At 32.9% G+C, this 24,835-nt stretch overlaps 1 long non-coding RNA gene across 1 annotated transcript in view; it reads left to right on the top strand.

The window, feature by feature from the left end:
* LOC111745775 overlaps nucleotides 1–24,835 on the top strand; it is an 85,169-nt gene that overhangs the window by 49,396 nt on the left and 10,938 nt on the right. The window lies entirely within an intron of this gene.

Raw genomic sequence — 24,835 nt, 5'->3', positions numbered from 1 at the left:
CTTTGAATGTTGGTGCATAGACATGGCAAAAAAAATTCTGAATTTGGTAGAAGAAATGGACTTAGAGGAAATACATCTTCAAACTAAGACTAGACCTTTTATGAGAAGAGTTTATTAGTGCTTGTCGAGTGAGAGAGACACACACAGGTTCTTAACACAGAGCTGGCTGGCCTCATTGCTCTCCATGCATTTCTATCTAGGGTGCTCTATGTACAGCACCCATGGTGCTTTCTACAAGTTGAACACAGCCTGAATCTACTGATGACCAGGTTGTCCACTTGGCAGAATGAACTGAAGAGAGAGTCAATACATTTCCATGTTCTAAACCTTGGTGTCACCACATTTTGATGTGTCCTGTGAAGGTTATCTCGAGCAATCTGCTAATGAGAAGTGTTTATTGTACCAAAGTGGACAACATTTTTTTTCAGTCATAAAATAAAGCAGATCTTATGGTATCTCTAAAAATGTTATTACTTTCGCTAGCATCCAATACTTTTTCAAGAATGGAAGAGAAAAGTTAGGGAGATACTGAAGACAGCAGAAATTGCTTCTATTTCTGGATCTAACCTTAGGTTTGTGTCATACTTGAGACCACTGTCCATCCCATGTGGCCATTATTATAAAGTGTCTTATCATAAATCTTAGCTCTTTTTCGGCTATGTCTGGAAATAGGATATATTTCTATACTTCAAAGTAAAATCTACTTTTAAAAGTTGACTGTAGCTAAACTCCATCTTTGGCTTTTTTCCAATGGTCATAAAATTTGAGAAATTAAAGGAATACCTCTCACTCTAAGTATCACTTTTAATGGCTAAGAATACAGGGTATTGATTAAGAGCAAGTCACACCTGGCAAATGACTTGGCCGGCATTACACAGGTAGCCATCCTTTCCAAGCTGCAGAATTCTGTGGCCATTTCTCTGGAGCCTAGAGTCTCATTATAGATTTAGTGTTTGCTGGACCTGGGAAATAATCCTTTCAGAATAGCCGTGTGAAGAATTAAGAGCTGTCGTTCTCTTGCTCTGATGAGACACTAGTAGAAATAGGAATCAATCCCTACTGCGGATGCTAAACTCTCAGCTTCTCCACGGAAGTGCTGTACCCATATCTTATTCATGGCAGAACCCTCGATATTTAACATTGAGCCTGGCCTATGGAAGTATATTGCTATAGTTACTAATATTTTTATATTTTTTATTCATACATTTATGAACTTCTTAGAGTCAATGTTACCAGAGACTAATTATGTATTGATAAGTGGTCATGCCACCAATTGAAAAAAAAGGGGGGGGGAGAGAAAGAAGAATTTGAGGGGCAGAGGAAATATAATCTAATTTATTAATTAGATTTAAACATATTTTTATTACTGAAAATAATTGTTAATCATTAAACAAAAGTTACAATGTTATATAGTTGTTTAAAACTGGTTTCTTTTCATTGATTTTAGATTATAATTATATTCCATAACTCTGATGTTAAAGGGGAATATTTACTCAATATTTTAGTAACTTTTTAAGCAAAGAAAAACATTGAGTTAGGCTGAAACAAGAATTCTTATCATTCCCATTCACTATGAACTCTCCATTAAGCACAATTGGATAATAATGTAGTGTGACCACTGCTGATCTCTATCTCCCTTTGTTTCCACATCTAGACAGTAGTTCTCATGATTACAAATGTGTTTATTTGAAATCAGGAATGCTATAGAATTGCTAAAACTAATAGTTTTAAAGTTTACAGATCATTAATGTGACTTAAATTGATTTAGTGAATCAAATATTGCAATTATCCTCTACTAAACTCCTCAGTGGGATGTTTGAAAATACTGTAAAACTAAAGTGCTGATTTTGAATTGGAATTCATTATAAGTAATCTTTTCCCTCCTTCCCTCTTTTCTTTTTTTAATTTACTTTTTCTGTTTCTATCTTTCAGCTGAACTAGACTCAACATTACTTTTACCTATAAGCTGCTTTGCCTTAACATTTGAGGAAATGAAAACAATATTTCTGGCTACTGTTCTTCCTAATACTGGGGCCGGGTTATAATGACAAACATTTCTTCTAATGACAAACATTCTGCATTAAATGTTTATTAGATTACCTATAAGCTTTAAATCCTAATTTATTTATACAAAGTTGAAACAATCCAAAAGAAAACCAAAGGAATTTAATTATGAAGATACATTTCAATTTATGAAAACTCCCAGAAACTGGCCGATGATGTTTGTGTTAAAGGTTATTTCATTTGCTACTGTATTACTGAGTGAATTAAATGCATCAGTAATTTAGATACCTGGATTGCTCTAAGACTATGGATTTGGGGAGTTCTCATTACATGTAAAGGCATCCTGCAGTGTTCTTTGCTTAGGGTGTCCAACCTGTGCCTATAAACCTTTGCAAGGTTTTCTTGGTTCACTGCAGGAGGGCTGAAACAAGTAAGCAGACAGAGATGTTTTAAAATGAAAAGGAGGAAAAACCCATTCTGTTATAATGACAATTCCAAAATACATCTAAGGAACAATGTTAATGACTAATACTGGCTATGGAGCTTACGATTTGGGATATATGTATGTAAATGCTTTATGTTTGTAAGGGCACTTAATAACTGTGCAATATTGACTTGCAAAAATAGAAATATTGAGACAAGTATGTAAAGTAATGCTTCTCCACTCACTGGTTCTGGAACAGTCTGAGAACGCAGACCTTCTGACACTGAGTGAGGTGTTGGCAGGGCTCAAACCTACAGAGATTCTCTAGGGATGATCGGGATGGTCAGGAAGTGCCTATTCACAGCCCCTCTACTTCACTGGTTTTTCTTTGTGTTTGTTTTTTTTTTTCAAATTTAAAAGAGTATGATGCTCTTTCCCCTCTTAAATCTTACTCAGAACCCCAACATTTTGAAATGGTGATAACAGCCTAGTTCTGGCCACTGAAGTTCTCTCCTGTCCAAGTCTCCATCTAAAATCAGTTCTCTGAAATCTTCCAGAGTATGGGGAACGCTCTAGTTATTCATTCATTTGAGTAAGACTCTGAAGGCCTTGGCTACAATGTAAATACCCGGGAAGGCTTTCAAACTCTGTCAGAGAGGCTTGGACAGAGAAAAAGTGAGCTCTAATTTGGGGAGAGATTGAGGAGAAAAGAAATCATATTGGGCTATGTCAGAGAGAACATGAAAAGGCTAATGCAGTAAGAGGAACTGAGCATTTCGGAAGTGATGTTAGTACACTGGTTGTCTGGTAGAAGAAAATACATAGGCCAAGGGGAGGGAAATCTTGTGGAAAGAGAGAAAGTAGGTTATGAAATAAGACTGGTATCTGTCTTGACTTTTAGGCATTCACAGAGTTTGCCAATCTGGTATAGTGTTTGCTCCATTTGTTAAGAGGCCTCATTAAAATTAAAGGCTCTCTAAAAGCTTTTTTTTTTTTTTTTTTTTTTTGCTCAGGTGATGCCCTGGGATACCAATCAAGTAATCCAGAAATGAAGAGAAATTGACACAAACTTCCCAATGTAGATTCCAAGTGTAGAGGTTGGCCTTCAGGGCACCTTTAGTCTGGAGGTCTACTCAGGAATATTCTGGAGCTCAGTTAGCTGATAACTGGCATTTAAATCCTATCTTGGCTTATCTATCTATCCGTGAGGGTGCCTCAGAAACAGAAAGGGACAGGAATGGCTTCTGTCTTCAATTTGTTCCAATCTCTGCTGGATCCTCAAATTCTTTTCTTAGCTCATCATGTAAGTTGGATGAAAAGTTATCCTCATTTGCTAAAGAAGAGGGGTGGTATATATGTAAAAAAATTCAGGTAAGCAACTTTGTAATGAATCAGTGATTGATTTAGCTTCAAATGTATTTATAAATAAAAAAGAATAGCAAATAAAGAGAATGAGAATCATCTGAGCCAAATTCCCCTGCACCATCTACTAAAAAATCTGTATATTCTCCTATTTACTTGTTTGGCTTTTCCAACACATTTGTGAGTGACTCAGTTATCTCTAGGTGTATCCATTTCTCTGAATGTATTTATGTTGAGTGCTTCTGTATTTGATGCCCTCAATGCAGTATGAAATTTTCACATACAGTTTGTGTTTTGGAGGTTTAGTTTAAGACACAAAGATGTTTTCTTACATTATTTATCAACTTTTTCTTTAAATATTTTTTCTGTTCCATTCTCTCTCTCCTCGCATTCTGAAATTCCAAATACACATCTATTGGACCATTTGATATTGTTCAACTTGTCCTTAAAGTTCTGTTCCTTTCTTTTCCCCAATTTTTTCTCTTACCTTCAGATTGAATAATTTCTATTTGCCAATCTTTTCTTTCTCTGTCATTTCCACTCTAATGTCAAGCCAACCAGTGAAATTTTTATTTCAGATATTATATTTCTCAGTTCTAGAATGTCCATTAATTCTATCTATTTCCATGCTGGTAATTTTTATCTTTTCATCAATTGTGAGCATTTTTTACATCATTGAGCATAATTATAATATATATTTTAAAATCCTTTTTTTGATAATTCCAATATCTGAGTCATTTCAGTTTTGGTCTGTATTGATTTTCTAATGAGGTGGCATTATTCAGTTTCTTTTTAAAATACTTTTGAACTGTATTCTGGACTTTGGGAATGATATATTGTAGAGACTCTGGGTACTGTTACATTCCTCCAAAGAATGTTGATTCTTTTTCTTTTAGTAGGCAATTAAAATAGCTGAACTCAAAGTGCAAAACTCTATCTGCCTTCTGGTTGATAGCAGTCCAAATTTCAGTTCAGTTCTTTTATCATTAGTTAGGCTTCTAAATCTACTCCATGCATATGTTTAGTTACCAGGCAGTTTCGAACAAAGTTTACAAAAATAATTTGGGGCTTTCTCTTTCTCAATGTCTACTTCCTGGAATTTCCCCCTCACTTTTCCATTATGGTAGTTGCTCTTAATCCTGTTGTCTATCTCCTCAAGTCAGCTAATCTGCATGTTTTGCATTATGGTTTTTAGCCGACTCATACAATCCAGACAATGGTTTCCTCTGGCTAAAAAAAATAAGTAAAAAAGGGGGAAACTCACTTCATGCTATTTCCTCCTAGCAAGTGTTAATTTCCTCTGGCATTTTCCTGCTTATTCACTCTCTACTGACTTATTTAGTTTTCCCCACTAGAGTTTATAATTGTTTTGACTTTGGAGTTACCTTTGACATTTATGGTTTTAATTTACCTCATGTTCTCCTTTTGTTATGGTGTTAAGTGAAAGTTTTATTTTAACCATATAATGAGCCAGTTCCCTAGCCCCCATGACATCTAGTAGTCTGTCTCTCCCCTCATTGACTTGTAGTACAACTTTTATCATAAAAAATGTTTTGTCTCTGAGCTCTTTATTCTTTTATAGTTTGTCTATTCTTATATGAGTAAAATTTTTTATTATAATGTATTTGTAACATGTCAATATTAAGCAGTGTAAGTCCTTTCTTTTTTTAAAAAAGAAAATCATTAAGACTTTATCTCTGTAGAGAAATATTAGGTTCACAGCAAATTGAGAGGAAGGTATGTAGGTTACCCATATACCTCCTGAACCCACACATGCATTATCAATATCTCCCACCTGAATGGGAGACATTTGTTACAATTGATGAACCTACATTGACACATCATATTCACCCAAAGCCTGTAGTTCACATTATGATTTACCCTTGGTGTCGTACACTCAAAAGGTTTGGACAAATGTATAAAGACATGTATCTATCATTACGGCATCATACAGAGTATTTTCACTGCCCGAAAACTTCTCTGTGTTCTACCTATTTATCCTATTCATCCCTCCCCCACCCTAACTCCTACCCACTGGTAACCACTGAATATTTTTTTTAATGTTTATATCATATAATATTTTCCAAGTAAAAAAACTTTAAATTATGGTTGACATACAATATTACATTAGTTACATTCATGTGCACAATAGTGATTAGATATTTATATACCTTAAGAAGTTATCACTACAATAAATCTAGTACCCATTTGACACCATATATAGTTATTACAATGTTATTGATTATATTATCTATGCTGTACTTTATGTCTTCATGATTATTTGTACAATTGGCAATGTGTACTTCTTACTTCCTTGCACCTTTTTCAACCAGACTCTCAACCCCTTTCCATTTGCTGACTATCAGTTTGTTCTCTGTATTAATGAGTTTGTTTCTGTTTGTTTGTTCATTTATTTTGTGTTTTAGATTCCACATATAAGTGATATATGGTATTTGTCTTTCTCTGTCTGACCTATTTTGCTTACTGTAAGATTCTCTAGGTATAATACCATTTCATACTCTCACAAATGGTAAGATTTCATTCTTTTTTTATGGCTAAGTAATATTCCATTGTATATATGTACCACATCTTTATCCATTCATCTATCAATGGACACTTACGTTGTTTCCATATTTTAGCTATTGTAAATAATGCTGCAGTAAATTTAGGGAAACATATCTTTTTAAATTTGTTTTTCAGATTTCTTTGGATAAATACACAGAAGTGGAATTGCTAGATAATATGGTGGTTTTATTTTTAATTTTTTGAGGAACCTCCATACTGTTTTCCATAGTGGCTGCACCAAATTATAATTCCACCAACAGTGCATGAGGATTCCCTTTTCTTCATATCCCCGCCAACACTTGCTGTTTTTTGATTTATTGATGATAGCCATTCTGATAGGTGTGAGGTGATATCTCATTTTGATTTTGCTTTGTATTTCCCCTAATGATTAGTGATCATATCTTTTCATGTGTCTCTTGGCCATCTGTATGTCCTCTTTGGAGAAATGTCTATTCCTGTCCTTTGCCCAGTTTTAAATCAGATTGTTTGTTTTTGTGATATTGAGCTGTATGATTTCTTTATGTATTTTAGATATTAATCCTTTATCAGATGTATCATTGGCAAATATCTTCTTCCATTCAGCATGTTGTTTTTTTGTTTCCTTAGTAGTTTCCTTCACTGGACAAAAGAATTAATTTGATGTAGTCCTTTTATTTATTTTTGTTTTTGTTGTCTTTACCCTAGGAGAAATATCAAAAATTATTGCTAAGACTAATGTCAAAGAGTTTATTGCCTATGTTTTCTTCTAAGACTTTTATGGTTTCAGGTCCTACATTTAAGTCTTTAATCCATTTTGCGATTATTTTTGTATATGGTGTAAGAAAGTGGTCTGATTTTTTTTTGCATGTATCAGTCCAGTTTTCCCAAGACCTTTTATCGAAGAGACTTTATCCCATTGTATATTCTTGCCTAATTTGTCATAGAATTATTAACCATATAGACATGGATTTATATCTGGGGTCTCTATTCTGTTCCATTGTACTATGTGTATGTTTTTATGTCAATACTATGCTGTTTTGATTACTATATCCTTTCAGTATAGTTAGATATTAGGTAGCAAAATACCTCCAAGTTTGTTCTTTTTCCAGATTGCTCTGTCTATTTGGGATCTTTGTGGTTCCATAGAAATTTTAGGATTATTTGCTCTAGTTCTATGAAAAATGCCATTGGTATTGTGATAGGAATTGCATTGAATCTATAGATTACTTTGTGTAATATGGATATTTTAACAATGTTAATTCTTCCTATCCATGAGCTTAGTATATCCTTTCATTTATTTGTGTCTTTTTCAGTTTCTTTCTTCAGGGTCTTATATTTTTCTGAGTACAGGTATTTTACTAGGTATTTTATTCTTTTTTGATGTAATTGTAAATAAGATTTTCTTAATTTCTCCTTCTGATAGTTCATTATTGGTGTATAAAATGGAACTGACTTCTGAATATTAATTTGAATCTTGCTACTTAACTGAATTTATTTATTAATTCTAATAGTTTTTGTTTTTGGTGGAATCTTTAGGTAACCACTGAACTTTTTACTATCTCCATAGCTTTGCCTTTTCCAGAATATCATAGTTAGAATCTTACAGTATGTAGTCTTTTCAGACCAACTTCTTTCATTTAATATTCATTTAAGTTTCCTTCCATGTCTTTTCATGGCTTGATAGTTCATTTCTTTTTGGAGCTGAATAATGTTACATTGTATGGGTGAAGTACTGCTTATTTATCCATTCGCTTACTGAAAGATATTTTAGTTGTTTCCAAGTTTTGGTAATTACGAACATTAGCTGCTACAAATATCAGTGTGCAGTTTTTGTGTGGACATAATTTTCATTACTTTGGGTAAATTACAAGGCATGTGATTACTACATCATATGGTAAGCGTATGCTTAGTTTTGTAAGAAACTGTCAAACAGTCTTCCAAAGCGGCTGTACCACTTTGCATTCCTACCAACAATGAATGAGAGTTCCTATAATTCTACATCCTTGTCAGCATCTGGTGATTTCAATGTTCTGGATTTTGGCATGTAGTGGTATCTCCTATTTTATGTAAACTGATAAATTTGGAGTTTAGATTACATTCAGATTGACATTTTTTAAAAAGAATTTCATTAATGATAGTAGGTATTCAAAGGAGATACACATTGTCTCAATGTCTGATTATCTCTGTTTTTATGACATTCGTCAACTCTTTGTTACCCTAAGATCCAGATCACATTGAAAAAATAGAATAAATTCTTGATTCTTTCACTTTACCAGTTTTCAAACAAAATTGATCAACAGCATCTGCTAACAGAGTCAAAGAAATTTTGGTTTGGTATTGTTTTGTTTGCTCTTATTTCTTTCATTAATTTATTCATTCATTTTAGCATCATTATAAACTCATGGATTTAAACACATGTGATATTTCAATCCATTTCTATTACTATCCTTATTGACACTCAAATTTTCCCATCTCAGACAAGATTGGCTTGAATTTATTAGGTTTTTGTAACTTCTCTACTTTGGGGGATGATAAGCTTTTTGGTATATTAATCTTGTATTCTCCCTATGTCAGACAACAAGCCATTTCTAAAATGAATCTAATTCCTTTCAGTGTGACATGGTTTCAAAACCACAATGTGAGTTTTAGAGAAGTTCACTGATACTATCTTTATTATCTAATGTAAGAAATTCCTGTGAAATACAGGAAAGTCCCACAGGTTTTCTGAGAATGTTTGCGACAGAGACATTGCAAACTTGGACTGAAAGCAATGAAGAGAGGACAAAACAAAAGAAAGCTGTTGGACTCTCAGCATACTATAGGCAGGAAATAGGCTGATAAAAATTACTTAGTTGTAAACATATGCTACTCTTCATGAGAAGGAAAGGGCGGAGCTGTGAGTTTGGTGAGTGGGGCTCTCAACCCCAAAAGATTATTCTCAGGACTTGAAAACTAAAGGAGTTTTCCCAGTTAGATTTCAAAACTGTTCAAGACTAATGACTCCCTTTTGCCTTTAATTTTCTCCCTTTTTAAGTGGGCTAATTCTAACTGTAATCTAATGCCTGTTCCACTATTGTATTTTGGGGAGAAAGTAACTTGTTTCTTGAGTTTCATAGGTTCACATACGAGAGGAATTTTGCACAAAATGGATCATACCCAGAGTCTCGTCCATATCTAATTTAGATAATATTTAATTTTTAAACCAATGTGACTTAGATGAGTTAATACTGTAATGGGTTGAGACTTTTGGTGATCTTGGGATGGGGTGAATATATTTTGATGTGGGAGGAATGTAAATCTTTGGGATCTAGAAGATAGACTTTAATAGGCTGAATAATAGCCCCTCAAAGATAGTCACAGCCTAATCCCTAGAACCTGCAAATATATTATCTCATATAGTAAAAGAAACTTTGCAGATATGACTAGGTTAAGATCTTGAGATGATGAAATTATCCTGGATTATGCAACTGGGTCCTCTGTAATCACAATGGTCTTTATAAGAGGGAGGCAAGATGATCAGAATCAGCAGTATATGTAATCATGAAAGAAAGGTTGGAATGATGCCAAAAAAAGGAGTCAAAATCCTAGTTATTCAGGCAGTCTCTAAAAGTAGGGAAGGCAAGTAAATGGTTCTCCTAGATCCTCCAGAAGGAACCAGCCTGCTGACACTTTGAATTTAGCTCAAACTGATTTTGGACTTCTAACATCCAGAACTGCAAGAGAATAAATTTGTGCTATTTTTAGCCACTAAATTTGTGATAATTTGTTACAGCAGCAATAAAAATCCAATACATTGTTGATACAGGTCATTGTTTCAAAGACTTTTCATTACAAGAGCAGGAAAAGATATATATTTTTAGAAGATAAAATATATAATGTGTTTGCACTATTTCCAAGTCAAATTCAGAACTACTGAGTATTTACTTATCCTCATTAAATTTACGTCAGTTTCTATCCTCTCCCATGCTGAAAATCTCAGTTCTCAGTGACAAAAACAAAACAAAACAAAACAAAAAAACAAAAAGCACCTCATTTACTCCATCATGGATTACAAATACACCAGTTTCAGAATGATAATACAGTTACTACCACCAAAAGTATGATTACCAAAGATGATTTATTCTTAGAGTATTTCCCACTGAGAATGTAAATGAAACTATTGTGTCTTAAAGTCTTTTGGAATAGATCTCTGCGTGATTATGCCACCAACTGGAGACGGAGTTAGTTTCATTTGTTCTGTTTTTAGATTTTTAATGATTTCTTTTTGATTGAATTTTATTTTATAATATGTAAAATATTTTTATGGCTCCAACATTAAATCTACAAATCAAAGAAGTTTGGCTTCTATTCCTGTTTTTTCCACTGTTCTCTTTCTCTTTTATGAGTACATCTTTTTTTAAATCACTGGACAAATGTTATTGATTTATTTTTAAAAATAGCTCAGAGAACACTTGTTCTTTACTATGCATTAGTAATATAAATAAAAATGTGTGATCATGGAAATTTTAAAACATATTAAAAGCATACAGAAAAAAATTATGAAGAGCCCTAGACTACCAGCCTTACAATTATCAGCTAATGTCTCCTGTTTTTACATCTATACCTCCCTTTTTTCTCCTCTTATTGCATTATTTTGAAGAAAAATCCCAAATATCAAATAATTTGATCCATAAATATTCTAGTATCTCTAAAATATAAGGACTCTCAAAAAGTAAACACAAATATTATATCAGTGAATATTAAGAGTTTAAACTTGCAGGTCATCATTTATTTTTATAGTTCTCATTTTGAACTAGAATCCAAATTAGGTCCACCTATTACATTTTTTTTTAATTTAAAAGTCTTTTTAATTTATAAGTCCCCACTTCATAGTTTCTTCCTTCCTTCCTTTTCTCCTTCTCCTTCTCCTTCTCCTCCTTCTTCTTCACTGTTGTTAATAAAGCTGTATTGGTAAATTTTCTCATCATTGGCATTTTACAGACTGTATCTCTGTAATGTCATTTAACACATTTCTCTGGTCAATGCATTCCCTATAAATTAATGTTTGGATCTAGGATCTTGATAAGCCCTCTTCAAAGCTGGTGTTTTATTCTTCAATCAAGAGGCACATATTGCATGGTTCTTCTCTTTCTGTCTCTGGTGGTCAAGTCCTAGATCCATTAAGTCATTACGAGTTGCAAAATAATATTTAATTCTCTCATTACTTTCTTCATTGTTAGCTGTGATTATTCCATAAAGTGAAACAAACTTCTTATCTACTATTTGGTGACACAGTGATACCATTCTTATATGTGTAAAAATAGGATAAGTGTTTGAGTCTTTCTTTTTATTTATAAGCTTTCAAAAATGATGAGGTTGTCCCCTGGGGTCAGAGTTCTCCAAAGAAATATAATCGATACAGTGTGTATGTGTGTATAAGATAATTATTTTAAGGAACTGGCTCACGTAATTATGTAAGCTATGTTCCAAGATCTGCAAACAGCAAGATGGAGACACAGGAGTGCCAGTGGTATAGTTCTGATCTGAGTCTTGAGGCCTGAATTCCAGGAGAGCTGATGGCGTAAGTTCCAGTCCATAGGCAGGGGAACACTGCTGTTCTAGGTCAGCAGTTAGGTAGGTGAAGCTCATTATTATTTAAGGACGGGGGCAGCCTTTTTGTTCTATTCAGACCTTCAACTGATTGGATAAGACAACCTGCTTTTCTCAGTCTATCAATTCAAATATTAATCTTATCTAAAAACACTCCCAGAGACATACCCAGAATAATGTTTGACCAAATAAAATTAACCATAATATTTGGCCTCCTCATAGAGTAATTGTTTCCTTTTTCTTTTCCATTTTTTTTTTTTTTTTTAAGAATCATGAACTCATGGATTTAAATATATTTGATGTGTTTCTACTGATTGAAATTATTTTTATTATTGATGCTCAAATTGTTCCATCTGGTCATTTTAATACAATTGCAGTAGGTTTTGATAGTTACCTTCCTTTTGGTTGTGATATTCAAACTTATATACATTTCTTGCACTAAACTTGAATCAATCATTTCTCTGAGAAGCCATACTTTTTAAAAAGTAAAATGCTATTTCAAGGCCATAATCTGGATGCTAGGGGTACACATTACTTATTACCAAGTTGATTATTATTTTTTTCATAGATAAAGCTGGGAATATGTAATTAATTCTTATTATTCTAATTCAGAACCACGGAATTTTTTGTTTGATTTTTAACTAAACTTTTTTTAACATTACATTTGTATATATTCTCTCCTACTATTAGAATCCTAGTTATCAATAACACTGGGCTTGATAGAATTAGTCTATCAAATAATGACTACTTGCTGGATCCCACATTCCACACACAACAGTATCAGAAGAACAATACCCATTCTACCACCAACAATATAATTATTAAAATAGCTTAAGTTTTTTTGCAGTTCTTTTATCCTTATGATTTATTCACTAGGAATATTGAGTCAGATTACCATGTTTTAAAGTCACTTGGAGCAGTGTCTCTATGTGTGGTAATGCCACTAACTGAATACACATATACATTTGTTCAATTTTATTTTATTTTTAAAAGTAATAAATATAAGTCTGACATGATGAACAACCATATGGTATAGCAATTCCACTTCTGAGTACATATTCCAAGGAAAAGAAATCCCTATCCCAAAGAGATAGCTACACCCCATGTTCATTGTACCATTATTTGTAATATCCAAGACATGGAAACAACCTAAGTGTATATCAACAGATGAATGGATAAAGAAAATGTAAGATATATACACATATCTCCACAATGGGATATTATTCAGCCATAAGAAGAAGGACATATTGCCATGTATGACAACATGGATGGTCCTTGAGGCATAATGCTAAGTGAAATAAGTCAGGCAGAGAAAGACAAATACTGTATGATCTTATTTATCTGTGGAATCTTATAAAAACAAATTCGTAGAAACAGAGGATAGACTAGTGGTTACCAGGGGCAAGGGGGAGCAGGTGGGGAAATTGGATGAAGGTGGTCAAAAGGTACAAACTTTTAGTTATAAAATAAATTCTGGAAATGTAATGCGTGTTGACTATAGCTAATAATATTATATGATATATTCAAAAGCTGCTAAGAAAGTAGATCTTGAAAGTTCTCTTCACAAGAAAAATTTTGTAAGTCTATGAGGCGATGAAAGTTAACTAAATTTATTATGGTAGTTATTTTGTAATATGTACATATGTCAAATAATATTGTACACCTTAAATTTATACAATGTTATATGTCAATTATACCTCAATAAAACTAGAAAAAATATTATATTTTCTTTTTTTAGTACATTCTTAGATTTACAGACTAATTTAGCAGATAGTACAGAGTTCCATATACCCACTTTCCCCCACTCCCCTCCAGCTATTATTAAGACCTTGGACCTTTGTGGTACATCAGTGTGGTACATTACAATTAATGAACCAATACCGATGCATTATTATTAACTATAGTTTATCATTTGTAGTACAGCTCTATGGGTTTTGACAAATGCAAAATAACACATGGTCACCATTAAAGTTTCACACAGAATAGTTTTACCACCCTAAAAAATTCTCTATGTTCTACCTTTTATCCCCTCTCCCAAACCCTGGCAGCCACTGATCTTTTACTATCTCTACAGTTTTACTTTTTCTATTATGTCACATTGTTGGAATCATACCATATATACCATTTACACACTGTCTTCTTTGATTTAACAATACACATTTTAGGTTCCTCTATTTCTTTTCGTGACCTGATAGCTCATTTTTTTAATCACTGAATGCTATTCCATTGATTGTATTACTGTGGTCTACTTAACCAATTAATCTAGTGACGGACATGTTGGTTGCTTTCAGTGGTCAGCAATTATGAATAAAGCTACTATAAACATTCATGTGCTGATTTGTGTGTGGACTTAAGTTTTCAACTTATTCGAGTAAATACAAAGCTACTCAATTGCTGGATTATATGGTAAAACTGTTAATTTATGTGAAAGATATAAGAATTGTATCAGGTTCATCTTTTGTATATAAATGTCCACCTATTCTAACACCATTTGTTGAAGAATATCCTTCCTCCATTGAATTATATTTGTTCCTTTGTCAAAGATCACTTGACCATATTTGTGTCGGTCTAGCTTTTACCTGTAGCCATCCTGTTTCCTCTACTCCTTTGTAGTTATCTACTTTAAAAAATGTATTTACCTACTTTCTTAAATAAAAAGTAGCATACCATATACACTGTCTTAGCTCAGGCTGTTATAACAAGATACCATAAATGAGTGGCTTAAACAACAGATATTTAACTCTCACAGTTCTGTAGGCTCCAGGTGCCAGCCATTTTGGTTGTTGGTGAGGGCCTTCATCCATGGTCTTAGCTCAGGCTGTTAAAACAAGATACCATAAATGAGTGGCTTAAACAACAGAAATTTAGCTCTCACAATTACGTAGGCTCCAAGTGCCAGCCAATTTGGTTGTCGGTGAGGGCCTTCATCTACGTCATGTCCTCATATGGTGGAGAAAAATGGGGAAGAAAGCTTTATCCTGTCTTAAAAGGATGCTAATCTCATCACAAGGGCTTCATGCTCATGACTTAATTACCTCCCAGAGGTCCCGTCTTCAGATATTGGGGATAAGAGTGAATTTGAATATGAATTGGGAGGGGACACAAACACTTAGTGTAATTGCGTTGATCAGTAACTTCAATACAATGTTTAATAGCAGGAGAACTAGTGGTTAGGCTTTTCCTTTCCTGGCTTTTGTAAAACAGCTTCTGGCATTTCTTTCTTAAGTATGATAACTGCATTTAGATGGAGAGACATATAGGTATATAGATAGATTAAAAGTGTTAAGAACATCTCCATCAATTCTCATTTTACTGAGTGCTTTAAAAATGAATGGACATTGAATTTTGTCAAATGCTTTTCCTGTGTCTATGGAGATAGTATTATTTTTCTCCTTTACTTGCCTATAATGATGAATTACATTAACAGTTTCTTAATGTTGAAACACATGTTTATTCCTTGCGTTAACCCTACTTAGTCATAATAATCATACTTTAGGATTGTTGGATTCTTTTTAGTAATATACACATAATTTATATAAAAATGCTGTAGCATTATTTATATGGGAGGTTAGTCTGTTTTTTATGGGGTGATCTTTGTCATGTTTTGGGGTCATGTTATAATTGTTTCATAAAGGTGGAGTTGGTAGAGTTCACCTGTGAAATCCTCTGGGCCTAGTGCTTTCTGTGGGAGATCTTTTTAATGACTATTTTTATTTCTTCTGTGGAAAGTGATCTGTTTAGACTTTCCTCCTCTGGGGTTATTTTTAGTAAGTTGTAGTTTTCTAAAGTACTATTCATTTTCTATTGATTTCTTGAATATCTATATTTTCCCACCGAAAGATAAATTTCTCTCATTCATTATTTTTTCTCTTTTTAATTTTCTAGAATTTTAGTTCTAGTTTGTTTTATGTGTATTTTTATCATCCTTACTTTGTTCAGATGACAGTACATTTTAGAAAGTGGTTTGACTACATTTACTTTCAAATATCTTCAATTATCCTTTTGGGTTTAGCTCTATTCTTGAATACTTTCCTTACAGAGGGGTTTGAAGGTCAGACTTTGTCTGGTGAACCTTGTGAGGTCTGATAAGTCCAAGGATATTATTTTCTATCAGATTTAAATGACATATTGGCAAATGTAAAATTTTACAATCACAGACTTTTTCCTTCTACAGCCTAGATATAATACTATAATGTCTTCTCACTTTGTTCTTTTCAGTGTAATTCTTGTTTCTTTTTAAATATTTCTGCTCTTTCATTCTGGAAGCTTTTAGACTGCTCTTTTTTGGATGATGTTACATTTTACAATATAACCAGGTGTAAGGTTTTATCTATTATTTTGTGCTCTATAAAGACCTCTTTTGATTTTTTTTTAATCTTTCCTTAAATTGGGCAAATTTATTTTCCTTATTTTATCAAATACTTCTTCATCTATTTTTTAAAAAAATATTCATCCAGTATTCTACTATCCTTATGTTTTTGCTTATATTTCTAATCTCCACAAGTTTTATTTATATTTATATCACTTTTTTTACTGCTGCCTTATGGAAAAGTTCCTCAATCTGATATTTCAGCTCACTAATGTGTTTTACAGACTAGTGTTCCTTATTCACCTACCACACTTTTCATAGTTCACATTTCATCTTGCTCTTTTTTCCTTCTTCTTGGTTCTACTTAATGCTACTAATACCTTCTATTCTCTGTTTGAGAATATTCATTATGCTTATTTGGATTATCGGTTCCAACAGTTCTTCTTCATACAGTTATTTTTGTTCCATTTATTATCTTTATTTTATAGTTTATATGTCTCCGCTGTCTGTGAAGTAAGGCTTCCCTGGGGATAATAGCCTTACAGGGGCTTTTAAACTTTTTTGACCTTATTCTACAATAAGAATACTTTTTGCCTCCCGATCCATTTGAAATATATTTACAAAATGATATTTGTAAATATATTTTAGACATATTACAAAATAATATTTATTTTATAATGAGCAATGTACTCTGGTATTTCCTGATCAATTTGATTTTATTGAAGAATACTAGTCATTATTCATTATATTGATTTAATCATCTACTAATGGGTCAACACTCACAGTTTGAAAACTCTATAAGAGGTAAGTACTTAAGGTCAGGGAATAGTTAAAAAGGAGGGATTAGAGGATTTAGAGCTCTAGGCAACATGGAATCTTTCAGACTAACCTAGTTTGCTCCCCTTCATTAGGCAATAGCTCTGTTTTATCAATCACTTCTAAACCCTTAGGCAGGATCAGCACTTTGAGATGGCTGTCCCTTTGGGTTACAAATTTCCAGCCCTGAGGGTTTGGTGGAGATTAGGTTGGATTAATGAATATCTAAGAGTGACTGGTCAGTTTACACCTACATCACCTCTTCACCCTCAGGGGCTGCTCTGTGAATATCAATAACCATGGGCCTTTGTAGTGTAGTCACTGCTGACTTCTGAAATAATGGAGCGGGCATTGATTAACTCAAGGCAATGAGGGCTGAGACAACAGCAGAACTTTGGGTGGTGAACACACAATGGAATGTACAGATAAAGTATTATAGAATTATACACTTGAAACTGACATAATTTTATTAACCAATGTCACTCCAAAAAATTTAATTTAAAAAAAATCTGAACCAACCTATACTTACTTCATTGCTGCTGTCAGGCTGCCTTGGTTCTAAGGGGACTCCTGACTCCTCCCAGACTAATTCACAACGGCCTTTATTCTCCCTGGGATTTCTCACAGTTTTATATTATTTTCTCAGATCAATAATTCTTTTCCTTCCACAGTTTCTCCAGAATGGATTACATGTGGGAAAACCCAGGAACTCTGTGTTAGTTAGGCTTTTTCAGGATTCTCCAAAATATCCAGGCTCGAAAGTCATACTTTTTCATGGCAAAGGCCTCAGCGATCAATCTGAGATGAGTCTAGACTAGGAATCAGAGTGATTGAAAGATATATAATTTTACTTTTTTCAAGACGCCTTTGTGTTCATTTCCTCCTGTGTTTCCTGGGTAGCATTTATTCTTAGAAGTTCCAGGTTAGGCTTCAGTGATGCAGTTCCGCAGTGTCTGCACAATCAAAGCCAAATAAGGGACTTGAGTCACTAATGCACCGGGAATGCAGTCAATCCAAATAGCTCAGGGGAAAGTCATTGCTTTTGTCTGAACCATGTGGCTCATTAAAGATAATTTAGGTCACTGCTTTTTCCGGTGGTACGTTATGGTCCATGTGTGGGGATAAGTGTACATTGGGGTTATCCAACGTGCAGATGAGGTGGGCCTCTAACTCCAGAGTATAATATGAAGAGCTCCAAAAATTACTTCTCACTCCAAAACTACCTCATATCAGCTCCGACATTTTCTTTGGTCTTAAATTCTCTATTCCAGTTTGAAGTTTCTGTTATTCCTAAGTGCTTTGAATTAGACAACAAAGATTATAGAATTGTTTCTAAACCCCACCTACAAAAGTTCTTTTGGACATTAGCACATGTTATATATCGTATCAGCATTGATTAATGATCACCCTTCCATTCCTGTTAAATAGAAAACCTGTTCTACATCTGACTTCATCATCTTTCTCCACAAGGGTACTTTTCCCTCCCATATTCCCCAGACCTGTGTCTGCTACCAGCCCCCATCTGTTTCATATAGTGATCCTGAGCTCTTTCTTTGCTCTCATCAACTCACAACAAATTCCCATTAGTTTTAACTTCTAAGTTTCTCTAGAATCCACTCATTTCTCATCATTTTACCTGTCACCATCCTAGATGTCTCTCATTAGATACCTCCCGTTTTCTGACTAGTCTCCATATTTTCAGTCTTGTCTTTCTCTAATTCGTTCCAACATGGTACCCGTAATGTTTTGACTATGTCAGTACTTTGCTTAAACAGTTGCCCAGTTGCCCTTAAAGAGGTTTGCAAATGTTTTTCCCCACTAAAACATATCCCCAAAATTCATGCACTTCCATTAGTAGCAGGGACTAAGGCAGCTGATCTCATGATCTTGTGAGTACAGGAAAATCTAGGGGAACATACCTGAATCTCTGGAATGAGAAGCAATTCCAATAACATTGTATGTATTCAATAAATGATTTCTTGAGTGAGTGGATGATGAGTGAGACATAGGAAAGGTAAAATTGATAGCAAGAAGCAGTTGAAGAGAAGTTCAGAGCATAAAATTTTGTTAGTGGAGTACAGGAGAGAATACTGGGAACCTAAGAAGACTTAATTTGTGTTTGTGTATGTATCTGTGTGTGTGCATATATGAAATAACTAAAATGTGCTTTTCATACAGTAGGGCCTCTATCAGTAATTGTTGAATAGGAAGAAGGTTTTAAAGATAAAATTGTAATACAATTTTTGCCTGAGTCAGCCTAGATTTTTGCGTGGATTTTGGGGACCGCTGTTAGTAAATGATAACTTAATTCAATCCAAATTGAAGCATAATTTAATACGTTTCTCAATATATATTATTTGTGGGATGCTTTAAAAAAAGGACTCCATGGCATCTTTATTATCTATGGCTGATATAACAAATCACCACAAACTTATTGGTTTAAAATAACACAGATTTATTGTTTATTAGCTCAAGAGGTCAGAAATTTGATACAATCAAAGTATGGGCAGGGTTGTGTTCCTTCTGTAAGCCTGAGTTGAGAATCCTTTTCCTTTGCTTCTCTAGCTTTTAGAGACTGCCAACATTCTTTGTCTCACGGTCTCCTTCCATCTTCAAAGCCAGCAATGGCCAATTGAGTCATTTTCATGCTATGTCACTCTAAAACCAACTCTACTGCCACCCCCTTTCACTTTTAAGGACCTACGTGATGACATAGGCCTACCTATATAATTCAGGATAATCGCCCCATCTTAAAGTCAGCTGATTAACAACTTTAGTTACATCTGCAATCTTAATTCCTCTTTGCTATGTAATGACCAATATTCACAAATTTTGGGAATTAGAATGTGGACATCTTTCAGGGGAAGCATTATTCTGCATGCCATACACAGTCGTACTCCCTTAGAGAGACTTAGAAGTTACAATGGACATTAGCATAATGAACTGTAAAACACCATTGGCAAGTGTGACTGTTCTAACTGTGCTCTATTCAAGGGTGCCCAGCTGGGAAGGTGCAAGTAAAGAGAGAAAGTTCTGACTTAGTTCTACTAGGTAACTTCTCCTAGATATTAAAACATGTGTGAAGATACAATGATTAAAAGAGCATGGTAGAGTAGATAGCATAATGGGACATAATAGAAAGTCTGAATATAGATCCATGTATTTTTAAGAATCTAATAGTTTTCAATTTTCATGTGACACATTTTTCTGTACTTTGTGCATTGACATCCTTAAGGTACTCTAAGTCAGACAAATTTGGGTTTTTATATAGGCTAATCACTAACAATTCTGGTCTAGGGCATACCTCTGCTCATAGTATAGTTTTAGGAACATTGTCATCATATTTGCTTGTGGAATTTTTGGTGTTTGAAATGTTTTTTAAAATAATTATATTTAGTTATTACAATAAAGTGAAAATAAAAAAATAGAGGTGCTGATATCAGTGATAATATATTTAAGGCATAATTGGAAATTAACAGATAAGCCAAAAGTATTGTATTTTTATTTTCTATGACATGTTTATTGGGCTTAAGCTTATCAATTGACTGGTTGTTAATGTAATAAAATTAAAGGTAATATACTGGATTATGGAATTGTATTTAAAAACATGTAATTTTTTTTTCTTGGCCCTAAAAGAAAAATTATAGTAAATAAATGAAGAAAATTAAAAGGACTGTAAAATTATAGAATGAGTATCAAAAAATGTTTTCACTTCCATCTTTTTTCATTTGATTTATTATCTCAATACTTGTCCTATAAGCCACATTAATTTCCGAATGATTTCCAAATGAATCAGAGATTCAAACAGATAAATGTAATGGGATATAAAAGAACTTTACAACACTTCAGGTACTAGATAAAAACATTAGTGTATTTCTCTATAACCTCGAATTTGAGGAAATATTTCTAAATATTAATCAAAATCTAGAAACAATAAAAGAAATGAGCAATAAATTTGATTCCAGAAAACTAAAAGTATGTATAGCTAATTTAAACTCGGTAAAAAGCCAGATTAAAAACTTTGGGAAAATATTTGTAGTTAATCACAGACACAGACTAATAATCCCTAAAATACAAAGAGCTTCTGAAAATAGAGAAAAATGCTCTATGGGAAAATATGCTAGCAATATGAACAGGAAGTTCACAGAAATGGAAAATCAAATGACTCTTAGCCATATGGAAAGTTGCTTAACATCACTTATAACAAAAGAAATGAAACTTAAAAGTACTGTTAGAAACATTTCTCACTCATCAGATGGGCAAAAATCCAAAGTCTGACAGCAGATTTGGTTGAAAAGGTTGAGGATAAATAGAAACTTGTATATATACTGTTTGTGAGAATTAAATTGTAGAGCATCAACAGAGGGGAATTTTCCAATTTTTAGCAAAATTATATATATTTACCTTTTGATCCAGTAATTGCACTTGTAGGAATCTTTTATGACCAAACACTGGTAAACATTTGAAATGATGAGCAAAACTATTACAGCACTAGGGGTAACTGAAAAGACTAGAAACAATCCAAATATCTATCAATAAGGAGCTAGTCAAATAAACTATTATACATCAGTACCATGGAGTACAGTAACATAAAATGAGAAATATCTTTTTATATTATTACGGAACGGTCTCCAGGATATAGTGATGATGACAAAAACAGGGTAGTAAGAGTATGTTTAATGTGCTAATGTTTAAAAAAAGAAAAGAAGAGAATGCTTATTAGCAAAACCATGAAAAGATAATCATGAAATCAATTTTTTAAGAAGACACAGACATCTTCAAATATACCTTGTTTTGAAGATTGACTTTGTAAACTTAACTTTTCTAACATTATTATAAAAAATGGAAAAAGTAGTCTCTTAAAATCAAAGATAATATGAAATTAATAAACCTAAATCTATATGCATTTGACCTAATCTCATAGAGACAACTATTCTAAGTGACTTTAACACTCAGGAATTTTGACTGTACATTGGTAGTCGGATGTACTCTAAGGAGAGAAAGAAATGCAAAAAATGTTTAAAAATTTAAATAATCACATTATTGGTAGCGGTGGTGCTATAGTTACTCTGAGACGTTTTACGTGTGGTGTGGGATAGGGCAAATAAATATTGACATCATTGAAAATCAAGCTTTTCAGCATGGAAGAAAGGTGATAAAGATATAAAGCTATATTTCTGAATTTGAAATGGAAGCACCAGTATAACCTATAAATTTATCTTTTAATAAAATACATATTTCCTAGATTGTTCCTCTGAAAAGGTAAGAAACAATGATCAACTCATTCTCGCCCCACCAGCACCCAGAAAGTGTCTTGAAATATCCTTTTCCACCTTAAGAAACCAGAGTTTTTAAAGAAATGACTGAATTCCTGATCTGGTTTAGAAAATACAAAGGAAGACTTGTATATTGCCTTGTACCTGATTCAAAGGAAGCCACCAAACAGGCTCTATTCAAAAGAACTCAGCACTCATCCTGAATTAGCTCTCACTGGTCAAAGATGGACAATTAATGAGAATGGAAACATTCGCAGTATCAAATATTCAAAAATCGAAACTAATTATGATTTCTGGGTGCTAGAAAATCACTTATTTTTTAAAGAACTAGTAAAGAAAAAGAAAAATCCAAATATTTACTCTGCCTTTCCAGTATGACCTGTACCATATGGTACACAAATAATTGATGAAGCCAAGTTTCTTTTTATGTATTCCAGCTAATAAATGAAGAAAAAATAGTAGATTTAGAATGCTAACAGTACTGAATTGGTAATGCTCATCAATGGTTAATAACATTAAAAGTCAGAGATAATTGATATCATGCATCACCAGATAGAAATACATAAAATCACTTATAAAATAGTCATGTTACACATAAAAAAAAATTGAATCTGTATCTTATCACTCTTTTGTATTTCACCATGGAGATGAAATCAACAAAATTCAGAACGTGCGGGAATTATATGTGACAAAGTCAGTTTCATTAACAACAATGAAAAAATATACAAAGATTAAAAACCCAGAATATTGAAGGAAAATCCATAAAGAGACAAGACATATATATCAGTAAACTGCAATGTATGCATCTTATCTAAATTACACATCAAATAGGCACATTTTTTAAAAAGAGAAAAAAAGACAAGTGAAGATCTATGAAGAACAATGAATATTTAAAGGTTTTAAAACAATATTTTACATTATTTTAAGGCAACGATGGTTTTGTGCTTAGGTAAACTCAAGAGCCTTCACCAGGAATTCAAAATTACTGAAGCTGGCTGGTGGGTATATCCCGTTTATCATATCATTCTCTCTACTTCTGTTTATGTTTTTAAATTTCTATAATAAAAAGTTAAAAATGTTTCCATTAATTCAAATCTGTGTAGTTACCAAGAGCAGTAATGAGAATCCCTTTATCAAGGGAAGAATTTCAATATTTGACTTTTTTTGATTAATATTTCAAGGAAGTTAATAAGGTACCATTAAATATAGAACTCAATTACCTGCTCAAGCTTAACACTGGCAAAATTTTTTCTTAATCAATTTCCTCTATTTATAAAAGTTGTTTTAAAGTATATTGAGAGAACTAGGGATTATAACAGGGATAAAAACTTTGGAAATTTATTTTATGGTTTAATTTTATATTCAGTCTAAGCTTTTAACAATTGCATATAGATTGCCAAACACTCAAAGTTTTAGAAAAACTAGACCTATTTATCATATTTAAAGATCTTTATGCTATTTTTGGCTCTCTGTTAAGTATCCTCTTTACTTAATCCTGTACTACTTTATTGAATTGAACATTTTTAGATAATAAAGTTAGAAAATCATTTCAACAAACAAAAAATTGATTATACCTTTAGTATGTTCTAACTGGCTAACCATTTGGGAAAACAATGACATTGTATCTTTAATTTATACCAAACTTTAGTCTATATGTATTAAATATTCAAATACTAAAACATAAAATCTTAAAAGTAATTATAACAGAATATATTTTTGAATTTTTATAATATATATGTGGTGAAACGACTTGCTCATGTGATATTTTTTAAGACAGAAGCTACAGAAAAAGATTGATAGACTAAAAAACATAAAAAATAAAACCAAAAAGTAACAAAAGGCCCCCTTTCCCGTAGTTAATGACTAGTTGGTAAAATTTAAAACATGTGTTATTAAGAGTTAATATTCTTAATATATTAAGAGAATTTATGAATAGATAAGAAAATGGTGAACTTTCTGAGAGAAAAATGGACTAAAGACATGAATAAAAGATGCACAAATAAAGAAATACAAATCACAAACATACACATGAAAAAAATTCATACAGACTTCCTAGCAATAAGTGCAAATTAATATGGATATGAGATGATGCTTTCTCATCTATCAAATTGGCAAAGACAAAGAGCTTGATTGGACAGGTGTGTGAGTTTTGGCACTTTAGTACTGAATACTGCTGGGAGAAGTAGAAATTGGCATACCTCTCTCAAAGCAGTTTGGCTGTTTTAAGACCATTAACAGTGGCATAACTTTTAACATGATTTTTTTTTTTTCCTGATCACCTTTGTGGAGCAAAACGTACTTTTTTCTCCAGAAATTTATTGAAAAAATAAAACAAGTGCAGAAACACTAACATAAATGTGTTTGTAGCATTGTTTATAATAGCAAAGAGAAAAGAACTGTAAGCAATTTGAAACCCAAGGATGAGGAATTTATTCAACCCCTCGATAGATACATGCAGATACCAGAGTACCTTATTAGCATAGAAGAACAGTGATAGCTATTGTTAAGTGG

The sequence above is a fragment of the Pteropus vampyrus genome, unplaced genomic scaffold, assembly GCF_000151845.1.
Source record: "Pteropus vampyrus isolate Shadow unplaced genomic scaffold, Pvam_2.0 Scaffold165, whole genome shotgun sequence".
Taxonomy (NCBI): domain Eukaryota; kingdom Metazoa; phylum Chordata; class Mammalia; order Chiroptera; family Pteropodidae; genus Pteropus; species Pteropus vampyrus.
Note: the sequence above shows the minus strand (reverse complement) of the source record. Positions and strands in the feature narration are given on the sequence as shown.